Genomic DNA, 21278 nt, shown 5'->3' with positions numbered 1-21278 from the left:
TACATTGATCATTTAATTTTTTTTATTTTTTTTTATTTTTTTTATTGATTTTTGTCGTTGTCACTGAGCCCTCCCCGGGGATCTTATTTCCCCTTTAAATGTCCCTTCCCTGTCTGATAGGGAAGTCCCTGATCCTTTTCAATTAACAGACATTATTATTATTATTTTTATATTTTTTTATAATTTTTTTGATCATTTAAAATGTTTTTATTAAATTTTTTTATTGATTTTTGTGGTTGTCACTGAGCCCTCCCCGGGGATCTTATTTCCCCTTTAAATGTCCCTTCCTTGTCTGATAGGTCAGTCCCTGATCCTTTTAAATTAACAGACATTATTATTATTATTTTTATTTAATTTTAATTTTTTATTTAAATTTTTATTTATCTGCTCATGATAATACATTGATCATTTAAAATGTTTTTTTTTTTATTGATTTTTGTGGTTGTCACTGAGCCCTCCCCGGGGATCTTATTTCCCCTTTAAATGCCCCTTCCCTGCCTGATAGGTAAGTCCCTGATCCTTTTTAATTAACAGACATTATTATTATTATTTTATTTTTTTATTATTTTTTTGAAATGTTTTTATTTTATTTTTTATTTTTTTATTTATCGGCTCCTGCTGATACATTGATCATTTAAAAAGTTTTTTTATTTTTATTACATTTTTTTATTGATTTTTGTCGTTGTCACCGAGCCCTCCCGGACAATGGTGGCAGTGGCGGTGGCGATGGTTGGTGGCAGCCTCGGGCTAAAAATATATAGGCTCAGCCGGTAACAGTTGGTCGGCCGGGCCGGCTCAGCATCTGTTTGTGCTCAGACTCACTTGCAGCAGCTGTTGGAACTTTTTAGGCAAAGAGTCAGGAGTTGGAATGTCTTAAAAGCAACATGGATCTCAATCAGCAGCGTACAGTGCGCGGCGCTGACATCTGCGCTCCCTGCTTCTCTTTCTCTTCCTTTTGCTTGCAAATGCTTTTTTTTTTTTTTTCCATGGATCATTCACTGCTCTGCTTTCCAAAAAAAGCGAGAGAGCGAGAGAGCGAGAGAGCGAGAGAGCGAGAGAGCGAGAGAGAGAGAGAGAGCGAGAGAGAGCGCGAGAGCGAGAGAGAGAGCGAGAGAGAGAGAGAGAGCGCGAGCGAGCGGAATGGTTGTCATGTCCTCAGCCTGCAGAACTGAAGTCAGGCAGAGACACTTGTGCAGGAAAGTTGCATCATCCTCTGACAGCTCAGCCGGCGTCCGGTGCAGCCTCTGTCGGAAGCGCACCGGGGTTCCATCTACTGCAAAAAAAATCAGGCTCGCTTCTGCAGAAAAAACAGTCAGCTCTCAGCTTTTATTGCCAAAGGCTTACATGAACAAGCTGACGTTAAACGCTGATTGGCTACCCCAGATTCTGATGTGCTCCAGTTTTATTAAATCGACCCAACCAGGCTTGACTCCGATATCCGAAGCCTCCAAGCGGTGCCGATGTCTAAACGTCGGTAGACCTGGTCGAAATTTCAGGTCGTTATTTCGCACACATGTATAATAAATTCGACCTCGTGCAACGTTTTATCAAGATGTGTATTGTATGCGCACGTGCATAGACATGCGCGCAACCCAGGCGGTAAATAAATAAAAAGAAACTGAGACTTTTTAGGCAGCCTCTGTCGGAAGCGCACCGGGGTTCAGCTACTGCAAAAAATCAGGCTCGCTTCTGCAGAGAAACCAATCAGCTTTCAGGTTTTATTGCCAAAAGGCTTACTTGAACAAGCTGACGTTAAACGCTGATTGGCTACCCCAGATTCTGATGTGCTCCAGTTTTATTAAATCGACCCAACCAGGCTTGACTCCGATATCCGAAGCCTCCAAGCGGTGCCGGTGTCTAAACGTCAGTATACCCGGTCGAAATTTCAGGCGTTATTTCGCACACCTGTATAATAAATTCGACCTCATGTAACGTTTTATCAAGAAGTGTATTGTATGAACACGTGCATAGACATGCGTGCGTGCGTGCACAGATTCTGATGTGCTCCAGTTTTATTAAATCGACCCAACCAGGCTTGACTCCGATATCCGAAGCCTCCACGCGGTGCCGGTGTCTAAACGTCGGTATACCCGGTAGAAAATTTCAGCCGTTATTTCGCACACCTGTATAATAAATTCGACCTCGTGCAACGTTTTATCAAGAAGTGTATCGTATGCGCACGTGCATAGACATGCGCGCGTGCGTGCGTGCACAGATTCTGCTGTGCTCCAGTTTTATCAAAGTGGAGGTTCACCCGTAAATGTTAATTTTTAACATTAGATTGTGGCTCATTTTGTGAAGGGGAATCGGGTAGTTTTTTTTTAAAACAAAGCCGTACTTACCGTTTTAGAGAGCGTTCTTCTCCGCCGCTTCCGGGTATGGGCTGCGGGACTGGGCGTTCCTATTTGATTGACAGGCTTCCGACGGTCGCATACATCGCGTCAGGATTTTCCGAAAGTAGCCGAACGTCGGTGCGCAGGCGCCGTATAGAGCCGCACCGACTTTCGGCTTCTTTCGGCTACTCGTGACGATGGATGCGACCGTCGGAAGCCTTTTAGAAGACTGTCAATCAAATAGAAAACGCCCAGTCCCGAAGACCCATACCCGGAAGCGGCGGAGAAGATCGCTCTCTAAAACGGTAAGTACTGCTTCGATTTTTTTTTAAAAAAACACCCGATTCCCCTTCACAAAATGAGCCTCAATCTAATGTTAAAAAAAAATTTTCGGGTGAACTCCCGCTTTAAATCGACCCAACCAGGCTGACTCTGAAGCCTCCACGCGGTGCCGATGTCTGAACGTCGGTATACCTGGTCGAAAGTTTCAGGCGTTATTTCGCACACCTGTATAATAAATTTGACTTCGTGCAACGTTTTATCAAGAAGTGTATTGCAGGCGCGTGAGTGCACATGCGCGTGCGCGCAAACCCTACGTGTTAAAAAAAAAAACGAACCGGAGACTTTTTAGGCCGTGGAAGGCTTAAAAAAGGCAACGGAGACGCGTTTCTAAATGACGCTGGAACTCGCCGCTGGTGTCGGCGCGGGCTCGTGCTACAAGGCATCTGCCTCCACATGGCTCATCCCAGACAGCATGCAGCGCAGATTGCGGGAACAGATGTCCCTGTTTTATTTTTAATATCGACCGCCGATTGATTTGTTTTATAATACGTGGGAGACGTTGTTTAAAAAAATAAAATAATGTAGCTGAGCTACGCCGTTGTCTAGGGTGACAGTCCCGCAGGAGGGGGGGAGGGGCTTTAATCTTATCTTTTTGATAAAACTTTGTTTCGCCTTTGCAATGCTGAGAGTTCAGAGAAGGCAAAGAGACACGTCGGGTGCAATATAATACAATGTATCAAAACTTATACAACAAAGTGTAGCAATTTATTATAAGATAGTATAGCAAATAATTCTATAACATAGTATATTGATTAATATGAGGCGCATTATAACCTAGTATCAGATATTTCTGTAACATTGTATATCAGTGGATATGATGTCCATTGTAACATTGTATATCAGTGGATATGAGGTCCAGTGTAACATTGTATATCAGTGGATATGAGGTCCTTTGTAACATTGTATATCAGTGGATATGAGGTCCTTTGTAACATTGTATATCAGTGGATATGAGGTCCTTTGTAACATTGTATATCAGTGGATATGAGGTCCTTTGTAACATTGTATATCAGTGGATATGAGGTCCATTGTAACATTGTATATCAGTGGATATGATGTCCATTGTAACATTGTATATCAGTGGATATGAGGTCCAGTGTAACATTGTATATCAGTGGATATGAGGTCCAGTGTAACATTGTATATCAGTGGATATGAGGTCCAGTGTAACATTGTATATCAGTGGATATGAGGTGTAATGTAACATTGTATATCAGTGGATATGAGGTCCAGTGTAACATTGTACATCAGTGGATATGAGGTACTTTGTAACATTGTATATCAGTGGATATGATGTCCAGTGTAACATTGTATATCAGTGGATATGAAGTCCTTTGTAACATTGTATATCAGTGGATATGATGTCCAGTGTAACATTGTATATCAGTGGATATGAGGTCCAGTGTAACATTGTATATCAGTGGATATGAGGTCCAGTGTAACATTGTATATCAGTGGATATGATGTCCAGTGTAACATTGTATATCAGTGGATATGAGGTCCTTTGTAACATTGTACATCAGTGGATATGAGGTACTTTGTAACATTGTATATCAGTGGATATGATGTCCAGTGTAACATTGTATATCAGTGGATATGAAGTCCTTTGTAACATTGTATATCAGTGGATATGAGGTCCAGTGTAACATTGTATATCAGTGGATATGAGGTCCAGTGTAACATTGTATATCAGTGGATATGAAGTCCATTGTAACATTGTATATCAGTGGATATGAGGTCCAGTGTAACATTGTATATCAGTGGATATGAGGTCCTTTGTAACATTGTATATCAGTGGATATGAGGTCCAGTGTAACATTGTATATCAGTGGATATGAGGTCCTTTGTAACATTGTATATCAGTGGATATGAGGTCCAGTGTAACATTGTATATCAGTGGATATGAGGTCCTTTGTAACATTGTATATCAGTGGATATGAGGTCCATTGTAACATTGTATATCAGTGGATATGAGGTCCAGTGTAACATTGTATATCAGTGGATATGAGGTCCAGTGTAACATTGTATATCAGTGGATATGAGGTCCAATGTAACATTGTATATCAGTGGATATGAGGTCCATTGTAACATTGTATATCAGTGGATATGAGGTCCTTTGTAACATTGTATATCAGTGGATATGGGGTCCATTGTAACATTGTATATCAGTGGATATGAGGTCCAGTGTAACATTGTATATCAGTGGATATGAGGTCCAGTGTAACATTGTATATCAGTGGATATGAAGTCCTTTGTAACATTGTATATCAGTGGATATGAGGTGTAATGTAACATTGTATATCAGTGGATATGAGGTCCTTTGTAACATTGTATATCAGTGGATATGAGGTCCTTTGTAACATTGTACATCAGTGGATATGAAGTCCTTTGTAACATTGTATATCAGTGGATATGAGGTCCAGTGTAACATTGTATATCAGTGGATATGAGGTCCATTGTAACATTGTACATCAGTGGATATGAGGTCCAGTGTAACATTGTATATCAGTGGATATGAGGTCCAGTGTAACATTGTATATCAGTGGATATGAGGTCCTTTGTAACATTGTATATCAGTGGATATGAGGTCCTTTGTAACATTGTACATCAGTGGATATGAAGTCCTTTGTAACATTGTATATCAGTGGATATGAGGTCCAGTGTAACATTGTATATCAGTGGATATGAGGTCCTTTGTAACATTGTATATCAGTGGATATGAGGTCCTTTGTAACATTGTATATCAGTGGATATGAGGTGTAATGTAACATTGTATATCAGTGGATATGAGGTCCTTTGTAACATTGTACATCAGTGGATATGATGTCCAGTGTAACATTGTATATCAGTGGATATGAGGTCCATTGTAACATTGTACATCAGTGGATATGAGGTCCAGTGTAACATTGTATATCAGTGGATATGAGGTCCTTTGTAACATTGTATATCAGTGGATATGAGGTCCTTTGTAACATTGTATATCAGTGGATATGGGGTCCATTGTAACATTGTATATCAGTGGATATGAGGTCCAGTGTAACATTGTATATCAGTGGATATGAAGTCCATTGTAACATTGTATATCAGTGGATATGAGGTCCAGTGTAACATTGTATATCAGTGGATATGAGGTGTAATGTAACATTGTATATCAGTGGATATGAGGTCCAGTGTAACATTGTATATCAGTGGATATGAGGTCCATTGTAACATTGTATATCAGTGGATATGAGGTCCAGTGTAACATTGTATATCAGTGGATATGAGGTCCAGTGTAACATTGTATATCAGTGGATATGAGGTCCAGTGTAACATTGTATATCAGTGGATATGAGGTCCAGTGTAACATTGTATATCAATGTATCATAACACAGCATATCAGTTAATTTCAGGCGCACGTAAAACACAATGTATCATAATGTAGTTCTTTTTGGCCAATCGGTGGCCTCGGTCATAGAATCGGGCTGATCTCGGAGGGTTTTAGGCTGCATTCACACCTTCGCGTACGCGTTTTGCGGCGTAAGTACCGCGACTTGCGGCGACAAAAAATAGGCGTTTTGTCCCGCGATTTGCTTGCTCGTTTTTAACCGCGTTTTTTTTACATTGTATCGTCGGCTATGCGCGTCGAAAAAGGGTCCGGGACTTTTTTGAAATTTGGCGTTCAGCGTTCTGTCGACGTACGGCGTTCTGCGTTAGGAGATGTGAACAGTCTCCATAGAGAACAATGCAGTTTCGACCCTCCGGCGTATTGTAGCGTCGGGCTACAGGCGACAAAACGCCTAGGTGTGAATGGAGCCTTAGAGTTTAACTCGTTTTTGAGGAACGACAAGAATTTCTGCTTCTTGAACCTTTGTTCCATTTCTCAGCCGAGGGAGTTTTACCCCCCCGGGGGCACCGGCTTCTGTTAGGACGAGTTATGAAGTTGTTTTGTAGTGCAGACACTTAGAAGGCACAGAAGTGTCCCGGACTTGTATCTCCTCCAGCCTGTCATCGCTCGGCGGGCCAATCAGGACGATCGGTCGATGTGCTGGCTCCGTGGGCCGTGGCAATGTGAGGCGTTGGAATCGCACACGTCGCTGGTCTCTGACAACAGCGAGCGCACTTATAAAAAGTTGTAATTGGCCATTTCCACTTTGGGAGGTCGGGATGAGTTTGGCTCCTCTGACCGGACAGCTTGTGTCCTACAAGAAGCTCGGTGTGCGGGCTTCGTTATAATAATAATAGTGACGTCATCGTGCTTGTGTCCGATAACAGATGTGCTTCTGTTCCCAGGACACAGGGAGAGGAAACCTTCCAAGGTCTTCTAGTATGGATGTCAATGGACACGCATGTACTTTGCCTCTGTGGAAGCTTCTTCTGGGGGGAGATTTACTAAAACCGGAGAGTGAAATGCATGGGAGCCAATCAGCTTCTAACTTCAGCTTCTTCAATGAAGCTTTGACAATAAAAGCTGGAAGCTGAGATCCCCCCATACACATCAACGTCTTAAAAGCTGATGAATATGAAGGACAAGAGCCCCCCCCCCCCCCCCCAATACACTGCAAAGGTGACATTCCTGGCTGTGGTCTGATGGATGTTCTGTATTGGATGGATTGCTGTCTGTTATGTATTCTATATGTTGTATGTATTGTATGTATTGTATATATTGTATGTGTTGTATGTATTGTATATATTGTATGTGTTGTATGTATTGTATATATTGTATGTGTTGTATGTATTGTATATATTGTATGTGTTGTATGTGTTGTATGGGTTGGATATTTTGTATGTATTGTATGTCTTGTGTGTATTGTATATGTTGGTTGCATGTATTGCATGTATTGTATATGTTGGTTGTATGTATTGTATATGTTGTCTATGTTGTATGTGAGTGCAGACGGTGTACAGGAGACTGGAGGAAGCAGCACAGTAGCGGTGTGTGTAGCCCCAGGGTAGCAACATGTAGATTTGTGGCGTCATTTGGGGAATTGTCTCGGTCTCTCCGGAGCTGGCAGGTCTCTGTGATCCTTGCTGGTTACATAGAAGGGTCATTATTACCTCTATAGAAGCCTGCAAGTCTCTGTATAATGATACACTGGATCTCTCTGTATAATGATTCACTGGATCGAGTCTGTATAATGATACACTGGATCTCTCTGTATAATGATACACTGGATCTCTCTGTATAATGATACACTGGATCTCTCTGTATAATGATTCACTGGATCGAGTCTGTATAATGATACACTGGATCTCTCTGTATAATGATACACTGGATCTCTGTATAATGATACACTGGATCTCTCTGTATAATGATACACTGGATCTCTGTATAATGATACACTGGATCTCTGTATAATGATACACTGGATCTCTATATAATGATATACTGGACTTCTATATAATGATATGCCGGATCTCTATATAATGATACACTCGATCTCTATATAATGATACACTGGATCTATGTATAATGATACACTGGATCTCTATATAATGATACACTGGATCTATGTATAATGATACACTGGATCTCTATATAATGATACATTGGATCTCGGTATAATGATACACTGGATCTCTATATAATGATACATTGGCTCTCGGTATAATGATATGCCGGATCTCTATATAATGATACACTGGATCTCTGTATAATGATACACTGGATCTCTATATAATGATACACTGGATCTCTATATAATGATACACTGGATCTCTATATAATGATACACTGGATCTCTATATAATGATACACTGGATCTCTCTATAATGATACACAGGACCTTTGTACATTGATATGTGAGATTCCTGTTTATTGATTGGCCACATCTCTATATACTGGTATGCAGGACCTCTGTAATGACACTCAGGATCCCTGCAGAATAATAGACTGGATCTCTCTGGTGGGGAACTTTTTGTAGAATTCGGGGGGAATGTTGCAGGAATGGCCACCATGTAGCCCCCCCCCCCACCCGTAAAGGTCCATAAAGACATGGATAAGTGAGTTTGGGGTGAAGAAACTTGACTGGCCTGCACAGAGTCCTGACCTCAACCCAATGGAACACCTTTGGGATGAATTAGAGCGGAGACTGTGAGCCAGGCTTTCTCATCCAACATCCGTGCCTGACCTCACAAATGCTCTTCTGGAAGAACGGTCAAACATTCCCATAGACACCCTCCTAAACCTTGTGGACGGCCTTCCCAGAAGAGGTGAAGCTGTTATAGCTGCAAAGGGCGGAGCCAACTCAATATTGAATCCTCCGGACTAAGACTGGGGGGCCATTAAAGTTCATCTGTGTGTGAAGGCCGGCGTCCCAATACTTTTGGTAATATAGTGTGTCATCGTCCTGATCTGTAAAGTTCACCTAACAATCTGATTGTACGATTTCATTTAGATCTGCCAACAACTTTACAGTACGACGGCCTTCCTGACGCTGCATTGATAAGCGCACTCCAATCTGTATTCTTATTATTATTATAGATTTTATATATTATTATAGATATTATTTAATTATTAAAGATATTATTTTAATTCATTATATTTCAAGCCAATTTCTGTTTTGAAGTTTTGGAGTCTGGGGGGGTATTATTTTATTATTATTATAGCTATTACTTATTATTATAGATAATAAAATAATATCTATAATAATAAGTAATAGCTATAATAATAATAATATCTTTAATAATAAAATAATATTAAAGATATTATTATTATTATTATTATTATTATTATTATTATTATTATTATAGATATTATTTATTATTATAGATATTATTTTATTATTAAAAATATTATTTTATTATTATAGATATTATTTTAATTCATTATATTTCAAGCCAATTTCTGTTTTGGCGTCTGGGCGGGTATTATTTTATTATTATTATAGCTATTACTTATTATTATAGATAATAAAATAATATCTATAATAATAAGTAATAGCTATAATAATAATAATAATAATATCTTTAATAATAACATAATATTAAAGATATTATTATTATTATTATTATTATTATTATTATTATTATAGATATTATTTATTATTATAGATATTATTTTATTAAAAATATTAATTTATTATTATAGATATTATTTTAATTCATTATATTTCAAGCCAATTTCTGTTTTGGAGTCTGGGCGGGTATTATTTTAATATTATTATAGCTATTATTTATTATTATAGATATTAATTATTATTAAAGCTATTACTTTATTATTATTAATATAGATATTATTTATTATTATAGATATTATTTATTATTAAATATATTATTTTATTATTATATTATTTTAATTCATTATATTTCAAGCCAATTTCTGTTTTGAAGTTTTGGATGGAGTCTGGACGGGTAAACCCATGTTTTTTTTGCTTGTTGTGATCCTCAGGGAAGATGAATTCATCTGAATGAATGATACATTTGATTGTATGAAACATCTCAATGGATGATGCATTTTATAGGTTGAAGGATCTGATTGAACGATACATTTGATAGGATAATATATCTGATATATTGAGGTTGATATACAGTGGCGGCCCGTCCTTACGGGGTGCTGCAGTGGCCCCCTAATCCTTGTGTCTGGTGCCTAATCTACATGCAGGGCGCCGGACGCATGGATTCCAATGGGGGTTTTTTTTTTTTTAGAAGCACATGATTAGAGCCTGAAGCTCTAATTGGCTTAAAATAAGGGTGGGCTCGGGGCGCAGAGCACTGTGCCCCAAGCCCACCCAGTTGTGTGACAATAGCAAATGAATATTCACTATTGTCTCCCTGATTCTCCTTCCGACCAATCAGGAAGCGGGTCCTGAGGCCCGATTTGTCCAAGAGGAGAAGCGATTGTATTGGCCGCCGAGGAGGAGGAGGAGGAGGAAGAAGAGGAGGGGAAACCACCATGAAGCCAACGAGGAGGAAGCAATGTCTGTGACCTAGAGGGGGTAAGTGCGGTGTTGGTGGGCTGTAGATCGAGCACCGGGGGGGGGGATGGTGTGACCGACCTACCTGAAGGAGGGGGGGGTTGTTGTGGTGGCAGTTAGTTTTGATGCCCCCCCTCAAGAAATGGAGCACCAGCCCCGCAACTGTTGCTATATTTGATTGGATAATGCATGTGACAGATTGATACATTTGAACAAATGATACATTTGATAGGTTGATAGTTACATGTAATAGAATGATGCATCTGATAGATAAATCTGACGGGTTGATGCCTCTGATTGGTTGATGCTTCTGATAGGACAATACATCTGCTAGGATGAAGTCACTGTTCAGCCAATCCTATTCTGCCTTTTGTCATGCCGGGCGGTGTTTGCCGGGTCACCCACGGCTTGGAATTCAGCAGGAATGAGATGAAATGTGAGCCGTCTATGGCTTAGCTTTGGACAGTTGTCACCGGAACAGTTGTTCCCATTTGAAGATTTTCCCTCTTCTCCTCCGACAACTCGGTATTTGGGATTTATCCTTCCATTTCGTCACAGTGATAGTGGTCACCAGCGGGAATCTCACCAGCGGGGATCTCACCAGCGGGAATCTCACCAGCGAGGATCTCACCAGCGGGAATCTCACCAGCGAGAATCTCACCAGCGGGAATCTCACCAGCGGGAATCTCACCAGCGGGGACACAGACAGCTCTAAAAACCTGGAAGGAGAAGACGATCAGCTCTAAAATCCATAAATCTTCATTCTTGACTGTAAATAGAAGACCGGTAACCAACGCGTTTCAGGAACCAGAAAAGGACCGTAACAAAAAAAATCCATCAATACACTATATTGCCAAAAGTATTGGGACGCCTGCCTTTACCCGCACATGAACTTTAATGGCATCCCAGTCTTAGTCCCGTAGGGTTCAATATTGAGTTGGCCCCGCCCTTTTCAGCTATAACAGCTTCACCTCGTCTGGGAAGGCCGTCCACAAGGTTTAGGAGGGTGTCTATGGGAATGTTTTGACCATTCTTGTCTTCCAAGGTACACTATATTGTCAAAAGTATTGGGACGCCTGCCTTTCCACGCACATGAACTTTAATTGGCATCCCAGTCTCAGTCCCGGAGGGTTCAATATTGAGTTGGCCCCGCCCTTTGCAACTATAACAGCTTCATCTCTTCTGGGAAGGCCGTCCACAAGGTTTAGGAGGGCGTCTATGGGAATGTTTGACCATTCTTCCAGAAGAGCATTTGTGAGGTCAGGCACTGATGTTGAACGAGAAGGCCTGGCTCGTAGTCTCCGCTCTAATTCACCCCAAAGGTGTTCTATCGGGTTGAGGTCAGGACTCTATGCAGGCACGTCAAGTTCCTCCACCCCAAACTCGCTCATCCATGGCTTTATGGACCTTGCTTTGTAGACTGGTCCAAATGATTTGGTGGATGGGGAATTATGGTGTTGGGTTGTTTTTTTAGGGGTTGGCCTTGTGGGAACAGTTTGGGGATGGCCCCTTCCTGTTCCAACATAACTGTGCACCCGTATAGGCCAGTCAAGTTCCTCCACCCCAAACTCGCTCATCCATGTCTTTATGGACCTTGCTTTGTGCACTGGTGGGCAGTCATGTTGGCCATCCCCAAACTGTTCCCACAAAGTTGGGAGCATGAAATTGTCCAAAATGTCTTGGTATGCTGACGCCTTAAGAGTTCCCTTCACTGGAACTAAGGGACCAAGCCCAACCCCTGAAAAACGACCCCCCCACACCATAATCCCCCCCTCCACCAAACTTTACACTTGGCACAATGCAGTCAGGCAAGTACCGTTCTCCTGGCCACCGACAAACCCAGACACGTCCATTGGATTGCCAGACAGAGAAGTGTGATTGGTCACTCCAGAGAACACGTGTACCACCAATGTACCACTGGATATCTTTGGGCTTAATGGGTTCATGAGGCCCGGTGATTTTCGGGATGAGATGGGTAGTGCTTCTATAGCTCCATCTTAAGAGCTCAAAGTTGTGGTCTTCTAATTCCGTGTCCAGGGTTGAGGTAATCCCGTGGCATTCAGGCAGACAGCGTAAGGCACCACTCGATATCTTTGGATCCCCGGCTATTTCTAGTCTGGTAGATTGCCACCTCAAGACTCTTTTTTTTTATATTGATATACAGACAGAATTTGTTGCGCAAATAAAATCTGACCGTTGTTGTCCTGTTGTGGCGGCACCTTGAGGTAAGCACTGGGCTTATTGCTTTGCTGGCTTTACAAGTAGAACAGAAAACAAATGTTAAAAATAAAGCAAACGGTTGGAGCCGAGTCATCTTTCCCAAGAGTGGATGTCTCAATTTCAGCCTTTTAAAAAAAGGATCTAAGATTTCATCTCTTCTCATATGGCGGGTTTTTCCATCGTTTGTCAAAAAATTGGTTTATCCACTTCCATCATATGACGTCCTTGATTTCGGGGGAGATATCTGAATGATGGGGCAGCTACAGGCATCATTCAGATATCATTCTTGCAGCCGGCGATTCTGCGCACCATAAGAACGTTCCGCCGCTTGATCATTCTTATAGGCGACGTAAGGGGACATCCCCCCCCCCCCCCCCTCCCGCTGCCATCCGGTGCTTCTCCAGGCTCTCTCGTGCCATCGGGGGCCCTGAGAACGAATTGGCTGGTGCCGACTCACGACGATAGACGTCACGCCTGGGTTCTCGGAAGAAAACAAAGCCGCGATCGTGGCTGTCAGCCTGAGATCGATGATTTTTTTCCCAGATCTCATGGTTTTCAGCCTGGAGGAGAGATGTGGGGGCCTTATTGACCCCGCCTCTCTCCATAAAGAGGACCTGTCACAATAGATTCCTATTACAAGTGATGTTTACATTCCTTGTAATAGGAATAAAAGCGATCAAGAAAATAAAAATGTTAAAAAAAAAAAAAAAAATTAAATGCCCCTGTCCCGGTTAGCTCGCACTCAGACGCGACCACACACGTAAGTCCCGCCCACAAATGTAGAGGCCGATCAAACTACACATGTGGGGTAGAACGTGTGCAGCACTGGACCTTCTCTGTAACCAGGGGCGGACTGACCATTCGGGAACTCGGGCACTGCCCGAGGGCCCCATGCCACTAGGGGGCCCCATCAGGGTTGCCATCCTCAGTAAAACCAGGGACAGTATGTAAAAATCAATTTTTTTTACATCTGTCCCTGAAATGTCTCTTATTGGTCTAAAAAACCCAAGCTTATAGCCGACCCGCCTCTCCAGTACCTATTCTGTGTGTATGTGTGTGTGTGTATACTGTGTGGACCCATAATCTCCTATTGCCTGGGGGCTCCATAATCTCCTATTGCATGGGGGGCCCATAATCTCCTATTCCTCGGGGGGCCCCATAATCTCCTATTGCCCGGGGGCCCCATAAATTGTCAGTCCGCCCCTGTCTGTAACTCTAAACTGGTAACCTGTAAAAAAATGTAAGCGTCGCCTATGGAGATTTTTAAGTACCGAAGTTTGGCGCAATTCCATATAAAGCATGACATGTTAGGTATCTATTTACTCGGCGTAACATCATCTTTCACATTACTGTACAATACTGTGTGAGATAAGTTGCTTGGACTGCCATTTTATTCCCTACGATGTTTGCTAAAAATATATATATATATATATATATATATATATATATATATATATATATATATTTGGGGGTTCTGAGTAGTTTTCTAGCAAAAAAAATATTTTTACATGAAGGAGAGAAGTGCCAGAATAGGGCGCGGTAGGGAAGTGGCTATGCACCCTTTTCCCAATGTCCCTGGTGGACGATCGTTCTACACCTACGAAGGGCGAGATGAGGTTAGCTGGAAGGTTTTGATGCATTTTCAGGTTGAGTCACCAGAGAGCGTAACAACGTTTTTTTATAAATGTTAATTTCAATGGTAAACCTACACTGGAGACAAAATCATTTATACGTCACTAGCCTAGCCCCCCCCCCCCCCCCCCCGTGGAAAAACCACGACAGACCCTCTATGGAGTGTGGGTCTGGATGCAGCTCTGGATTTGCTGTTAATGGCGGAAGGACCAACAAACTGGAGAATTGAATCCTCCCTCGTTGTCTAGAAGCTGATGCATTTATTTATTTCTTTATCAATTATTTTTAGGGTGTCCGATCACTCGGGCTGAAAGTTTCATTCATTTTGCAGCTCAATAAAAAAGTACAACAATGGGAGGGAGTTTTCAATGGAGGAAGCAAAGGGCAAATATGGAGCCTATGGGAGAGAAGGAAGATGAGGGAGACAGTGATAGGAAGACAGAAGGGGTGATAAAGAGGGGGGTAGGAAGATAGAAGGAGTGCACAAAAGGGGTAAGAGGACAAATGGGGCGGTACAGAGGGGTAGGAAGATAGAAGGAGTGAAGAAGAGGGGTATATGGGGTGGTACAGAGGGGTAGGTGGATTGGAGTGACAAAGAAGGGTAAAAGGACAGATGGGGTGATGAGGAGGGGTAGGAAGACAGAAGGAGTGATAAAGAGGGACAGGAAGATAGAAGGAGTGATAAAGAGGGGCAGGAAGATAAAAGGAGAGAAGAAGAGGGGTAAGAGAGGACAAATGTGGTGGTACAGAGGGGTAGGAAGACATAAGGGGTGATAAAGAGGGGTAGGAAGACAGATGGGTGATTAAGAGGGGTAAGCGGATAGATGGGGCGATAAAGAGGGATAAGAGGATAAATGGGGTAATAAAAAGGGGTGATGAAGAGGGGTAGGAGGACAGAACGAGTGATGAAGAGGGGTAGGAGGACAGAACGAGTGATGAAGAGGGGTAGGAGGACAGAACGAGTGATGAAGAGGGGTAGGTAGACAGACAGGGTGATAAAGAGGTGTAGGAAGGCAGAAGGGGTGATAAAGAGAGGTCAAAGCGGGGGAAAGTTATCCCATGTAGTTTACTGGGTGAAAAGATTATTTTCACTAGAAAGCCAATTGCTTCATGTTTGAGAATTATTTGTATTGTATTGCAGTTTAATTGTATATATGGCTGAAAGCTGAACTCTAGTGTGATATAAGTAAATATTAAATATATAACAAATATACATATATTTATATACATTCACATTATATATATATATATATATATATATATATATATATATATATATATAATGTATATGTATATATATGTGTGTATATATATATATATATATATATATATATATATATTATAATTCTTTAAAATATTCAATTAAATAATGAAATTGCATAAATATAAATATAAATATATATATATATATATACACACATACCTGCACAGTGGGGAAAATTATTTGATCCCTTACAGATTTTACAAAGAAATGAAGGGTCTATTATTATTTTTTTTTTAAACACGACTTAGTAGTTGGTGGGGAAACCCTTGTTGGGAAGCACAGAGGCCAGACATTTCTTGTAGTTGGTGGAGGTTCCTTGTTGGGAAGCACAGAGGCCAGACATTTCTTGTAGTCGGTGATCAGGTCTCCACACATCTCAGGAGGGATTTTGGTCTCCTCTCTTCTTTACAGATCTTCTATAAATCCTTAAGGTTTCTTGGCCGTCTCCTGGCAACTTGAAGTTCAGCTCCCTCCATACATTTTCTATAGGATTAAGGTCTGGGGACTGGCTAGGCTACTCCATGACCTTAATGTGCTTCTTCTTTGTTGCCTTGGCTGTGTTTTGTTTGGGTCATTGTCATGCTGGAAGACCCATCCATGACCCATCTTCAGTGTTCTGGCTGAGGGAAGAAGGTTCTCATCCAAGATTTTACAATACATGGCCCCGTCCATTGGCCCCTCAATGCGGCAAAGTCGGTCTGAACCTTTAGCAGAGAAACAGCCCCAAATCATCATGTTTCCACCTCCGTGTGTGACTGTAGGGATGGTGTTCTTGGGGTCATAGTCAGCATTTTTCTTGTTTCAAACACAAAGGCCTCGTACACACAACCGTTTTCCTCGACAGAATCCATCAAGAAACTTGGTGGCAGAGCTTTTTTGCCAAGGAAAACGGTCGTGTGTATGTTTTTCATCGAGAAAACTGTTGAGGAACTCGACAAGGAAACAAGAGAACAAGTTCTCTTTTTCCTCGTCGGGCTGGTTTTCGACGAGAAACACGATCGTGTGTATGCTAAGAAACCTGCGCATGCTCAGGATAAAGTATGAGACCGGAGCACACCTTCGGTAAAAGTAGCGTTTGTAATGGTAATAACACATTCGTCACGCTGTAACAGGCTGAAAAGTGCCAATCGTCTCTCACCGAACTTTTACCTAACACGCAGTAACATGAGATTAGCAAAGCAGCCCCAAGGGTTGTGCCAGTGGAATCGAACTTCCCCTGCCGTCGTATGTGTTGTACGTCGCCGCGTTTGAGAACGACGAGATTTTGTCTTGACCGTGTGTACGCAAAGAAAGCTTGTCGAGTTCCTCGACAAGCCGAACAAGGAACTCGTTGAGGAAAACGATGTCAAGTCAAGTTAATGCCAAAGAGCTCAATTTTGGATGCATCTGACCACAGAACTTCCTCCCGATCCTTCTCTGAATCATTTAGAATTTCATTGGCAGATGGTCCTGTACATGTGCCTTCCTGAGGAGGGGACCTTGGGGGGCTGCAGGATTTCAATCCATGGCGGCATATTGTGTCACCAATGGTGTGTTTGGTGACTGTGGTCCCAACTGCCTTGAGATCCTTCACAAGCTCCTCCCATGAAGTTCTGGGCGGATCCCTCACTTTTCTCATGACCATCCTCACCCCATGAGGAGAAATCTTGCATGGCGCTCCAGACTGAGGGCGATTTGATGGTTATTTTGTATTTCTTCCATTCGTGAATAATAATCTCTCCAACTGTTGTCTCCTTCTCACCAAGCTTCTTGCTGAGGGTCTTGTAGCCCATTCCAGCCTTGTGCAGGTCTCCAATCTTCTCCCCGACCTCCTCTGACAGATCTTTGGTCTCCCCCATGATGGTGAGATGTGATTGGAGGAAAGAGATTCTGTGGACTGGAGTCTTTTATACACATAACGAGTTGTCGTTAGGAGAACCTTCTTACAGGACTAATCTGTGTGCCACATGAGCGCCCCCTGTAGCCAGTCTGTGGGGGGAGAATTATTGTTGGTTGGTTGGGGATCAAATACTTATTTTACTCACTAAACTGCGACTCCATTTATAACATTTGTATCCTGTGTGTTTTTTCTGGATTTTTGGTTGATATTCTGTCTCTATCATGTAAAATACACCTGTGATAAAAATTATAGACCCTTCATTTCTATGTAAGCCAGGGTTCACACCACAGCGATGCGGAAACCAGTGTGATTCCAACGCCGGTTCCCACATCGCATCTCTCCCACAGGCAGTTCACACTGCGAACAGCTGCGGGTGTAAATACAATGTTAACCCCTTCAATACCGGGCTTTTATACCTACCTCAATACCGGGCTTTTATACCCACCTCCATACCGCGCCTATTCTGGCACTTCTCTCCTACATGTACAAATCATCATTCTTTTGCTAGAAAATTATGCAGAACCCCCAAATATTATATATATATATTTTTTAGCAGACACCTTAGTGAATAAAACGACGGTCATTGCAACGTTTTAGCTCGCACGGGATTTGCGCAATCATTTTTCAAGCGCCTTTTAAAAAAAATTAAATAAATGGTTTCATGAATTAAAAAATAACAAAACAGTAAGTTTAGCCCAATTTTTTTGTAAAATACGAAAGATGGTGTGACGCCGAGTAAATTGATACCTATAACATGTCAAGCTTTAAAATTGCGCACACTCGTGGAACGACGCCAAACTTCGGTACTTAAAAATTTCCATAGGCAGCGCTTTGAATTTTTTTACAGGTTACCACTTTAGATTTACAGAGGAGGACTAGTGCGAGAATTGTTGCACGCGCTCTAACGCACGCGGCGATACCTCACATGTGGGGTTTGAACGGCGTTTACATAATGTGGGCGGGACTTACGTGTGTGTAACCATTGTTATAAATATTTTAATTGTGACCTCTTATGTGTCTTTTGTGGACTCTTGGACTAAGCTCTGTGCCCAAAGGGGGCTGTTAAATTGTAGCCTATTATCCTGGGGGAACTGTAGAGACAACGAAGTACTAGATCAGCCTTGACTATTGTATAGCAGATGTACTCTTTTCTCCACACCCCACATTCTACCCCATAACCTACCTATACCTTAATTAATGAGACACACAATCCATTTTGGAGTAAAACATAGGCCGTAGAAGCCTTATTTATGTAAAATTACATCATTTATCAAAACATCAACTCAAAACCTAACCTGAGCTACTGTTCTCAGAAAACCATCAGTGAGAAGAATGTCCCTTACATTGGTGATCAGTGGGAAGAATGTTCCTTACATTGGTGATCAGTGGGAAGAATGTCCCTTACATTGGTGATCAGTGAGAAGAATGTCCCTTACATTGGTGATCAGTGGGAAGAATGTCCCTTACATTGGTGATCAGTGGGAAGAATGTCCCTTACATTGGTGATCAGTGAGAAGAATGTCCCTTACATTGGTGATCAGTGAGAAGAATGTTCCTTACATTGGTGATCAGTGAGAAGAATGTCCCTTACATTGGTGATCAGTGAGAAGAATGTCCCTTACATTGGTGATCAGTGGGAAGAATGTTCCTTACATTGGTGATCAGTAGGAAGAATGTTCCTTACATTGGTGATCAGTGGGAAGAATGTCCCTTACATTGGTGATCAGTAAGAATGTCCCTTACATTGGTGATCAGTGGGAAGAATGTTCCTTACATTGGTGATCAGTGGGAAGAATGCTCCTTACATTGGTGATCAGTGGGAAGAATGTCCCTTACATTGGTGATCAGTGGGAAGAATGTCCCTTACATTGGTGATCAGTGAGAAGAATGTCCCTTACATTGGTGATCAGTGTTAAGAATGTCCCTTACATTGGTGATCAGTGAGAAGAATGTTCCTTACATTGGTGATCAGTGAGAAGAATGTTCCTTACATTGGTGATCAGTGAGAAGAATGTCCCTTACATTGGTGATCAGTGAGAAGAATGTTCCTTACATTGGTGATCAGTGGGAAGAATGTTCCTTACATTGGTGATCAGTGAGAAGAATGTCCCTTACATTGGTGATCAGTGGGAAGAATGTCCCTTACATTGGTGGTCAGTGAGAAGAATGTCCCTTACATTGGTGATCAGTGAGAAGAATGTCCCTTACATTGGTGATCAGTGAGAAGAATGTCCCTTACATTGGTGGTCAGTGAGAAGAATGTCCCTTACATTGGTGATCAGTGAGAAGAATGTCCCTTACATTGGTAATCAGTGAGAAGAATGTCCCTTACATTGGTGATCAGTGGGAAGAATGTTCCTTACATTGGTGATCAGTGGGAAGAATGTCCCTTACATTGGTGATCAGTGAGAAGAATGTCCCTTACATTGGTGATCAGTGAGAAGAATGTTCCTTACATTGGTGATCAGTGGGAAGAATGTTCCTTACATTGGTGATCAGTGAGAAGAATGTTCCTTACATTGGTGATCAGTGAGAAGAATGTCCCTTACATTGGTGATCAGTGGGAAGAATGCTCCTTACATTGGTGATCAGTGGGAAGAATGTCCCTTACATTGGTGATCAGTGGGAAGAATGTCCCTTACATTGGTGATCAGTGAGAAGAATGTCCCTTACATTGGTGATCAGTGTTAAGAATGTCCCTTACATTGGTGATCAGTGGGAAGAATGTTCCTTACATTGGTGATCAGTGAGAAGAATGTCCCTTACATTGGTGATCAGTGGGAAGAATGTCCCTTACATTGGTGGTCAGTGAGAAGAATGTCCCTTACATTGGTGATCAGTGAGAAGAATGTCCCTTACATTGGTGATCAGTGAGAAGAATGTCCCTTACATTGGTGGTCAGTGAGAAGAATGTCCCTTACATTGGTGATCAGTGAGAAGAATGTCCCTTACATTGGTGATCAGTGAGAAGAATGTCCCTTACATTGGTGATCAGTGGGAAGAATGTCCCTTACATTGGTGATCAGTGAGAAGAATGTCCCTTACATTGGTGATCAGTGAGAAGAATGTTCCTTACATTGGTGATCAGTGGGAAGAATGTCCCTTACATTGGTGATCAGTGGGAAGAATGTCCCTTACATTGGTGATCAGTGAGAAGAATGTCCCTTACATTGGTGATCAGTGAGAAGAATGTCCCTTACATTGGTGATCGGTGGGAAGAATGTCCCTTACATTGGTGATCAGTGAGAAGAATGTTCCTTACATTGGTGATCAGTGAGAAGAATGTCCCTTACATTGGTGATCAGTGAGAAGAATGTCCCTTACATTGGTGATCAGTGAGAAGAATGTCCCTTACATTGGTGATCAGTGGGAAGAATGTTCCTTACATTGGTGGTCAGTGAGAAGAATGTCCCTTACATTGGTGATCAATGGGAGGAATGCCACCCTTAAAATTGCTAAAAAGCATCATCAGTGTCATTCCGCTGGCTCTGCCAAGTGGTGTTGGCCCCAGAACTTTGCAGGCGCCATCAGATGGAAGGTCAATCAGCCACGACTCAAGAAACCCCCACTACTTCAAAAGCATAATGAAACAAGAGAGGTAATAAATAATATTGGCTGAGCTGATTATTATCCCCCCCTGATAGAAGTAAATCATCCCAGGAAGGTGTTGGGTTGCTTTCTTATAAAACTTGATCCTTTCCATAAAATGTGAC

General features: G+C 41.8%; 1 protein-coding gene across 1 annotated transcript in view; it reads left to right on the top strand.

Annotated features, from left to right (window-relative positions):
- The window catches only part of KCNJ2 (potassium inwardly rectifying channel subfamily J member 2), a 32035-nt gene that overhangs the window by 256 nt on the left and 10501 nt on the right, over nt 1–21278 (top strand). The gene's annotated exons all lie outside the window — the stretch shown is intronic.

This window comes from Rana temporaria, chromosome 12, assembly GCF_905171775.1.
Source record: "Rana temporaria chromosome 12, aRanTem1.1, whole genome shotgun sequence".
Taxonomy (NCBI): domain Eukaryota; kingdom Metazoa; phylum Chordata; class Amphibia; order Anura; family Ranidae; genus Rana; species Rana temporaria.
The sequence above is the reverse complement of the archived record's forward strand: the minus strand, read 5'-3'. Positions and strand labels throughout refer to the sequence as shown.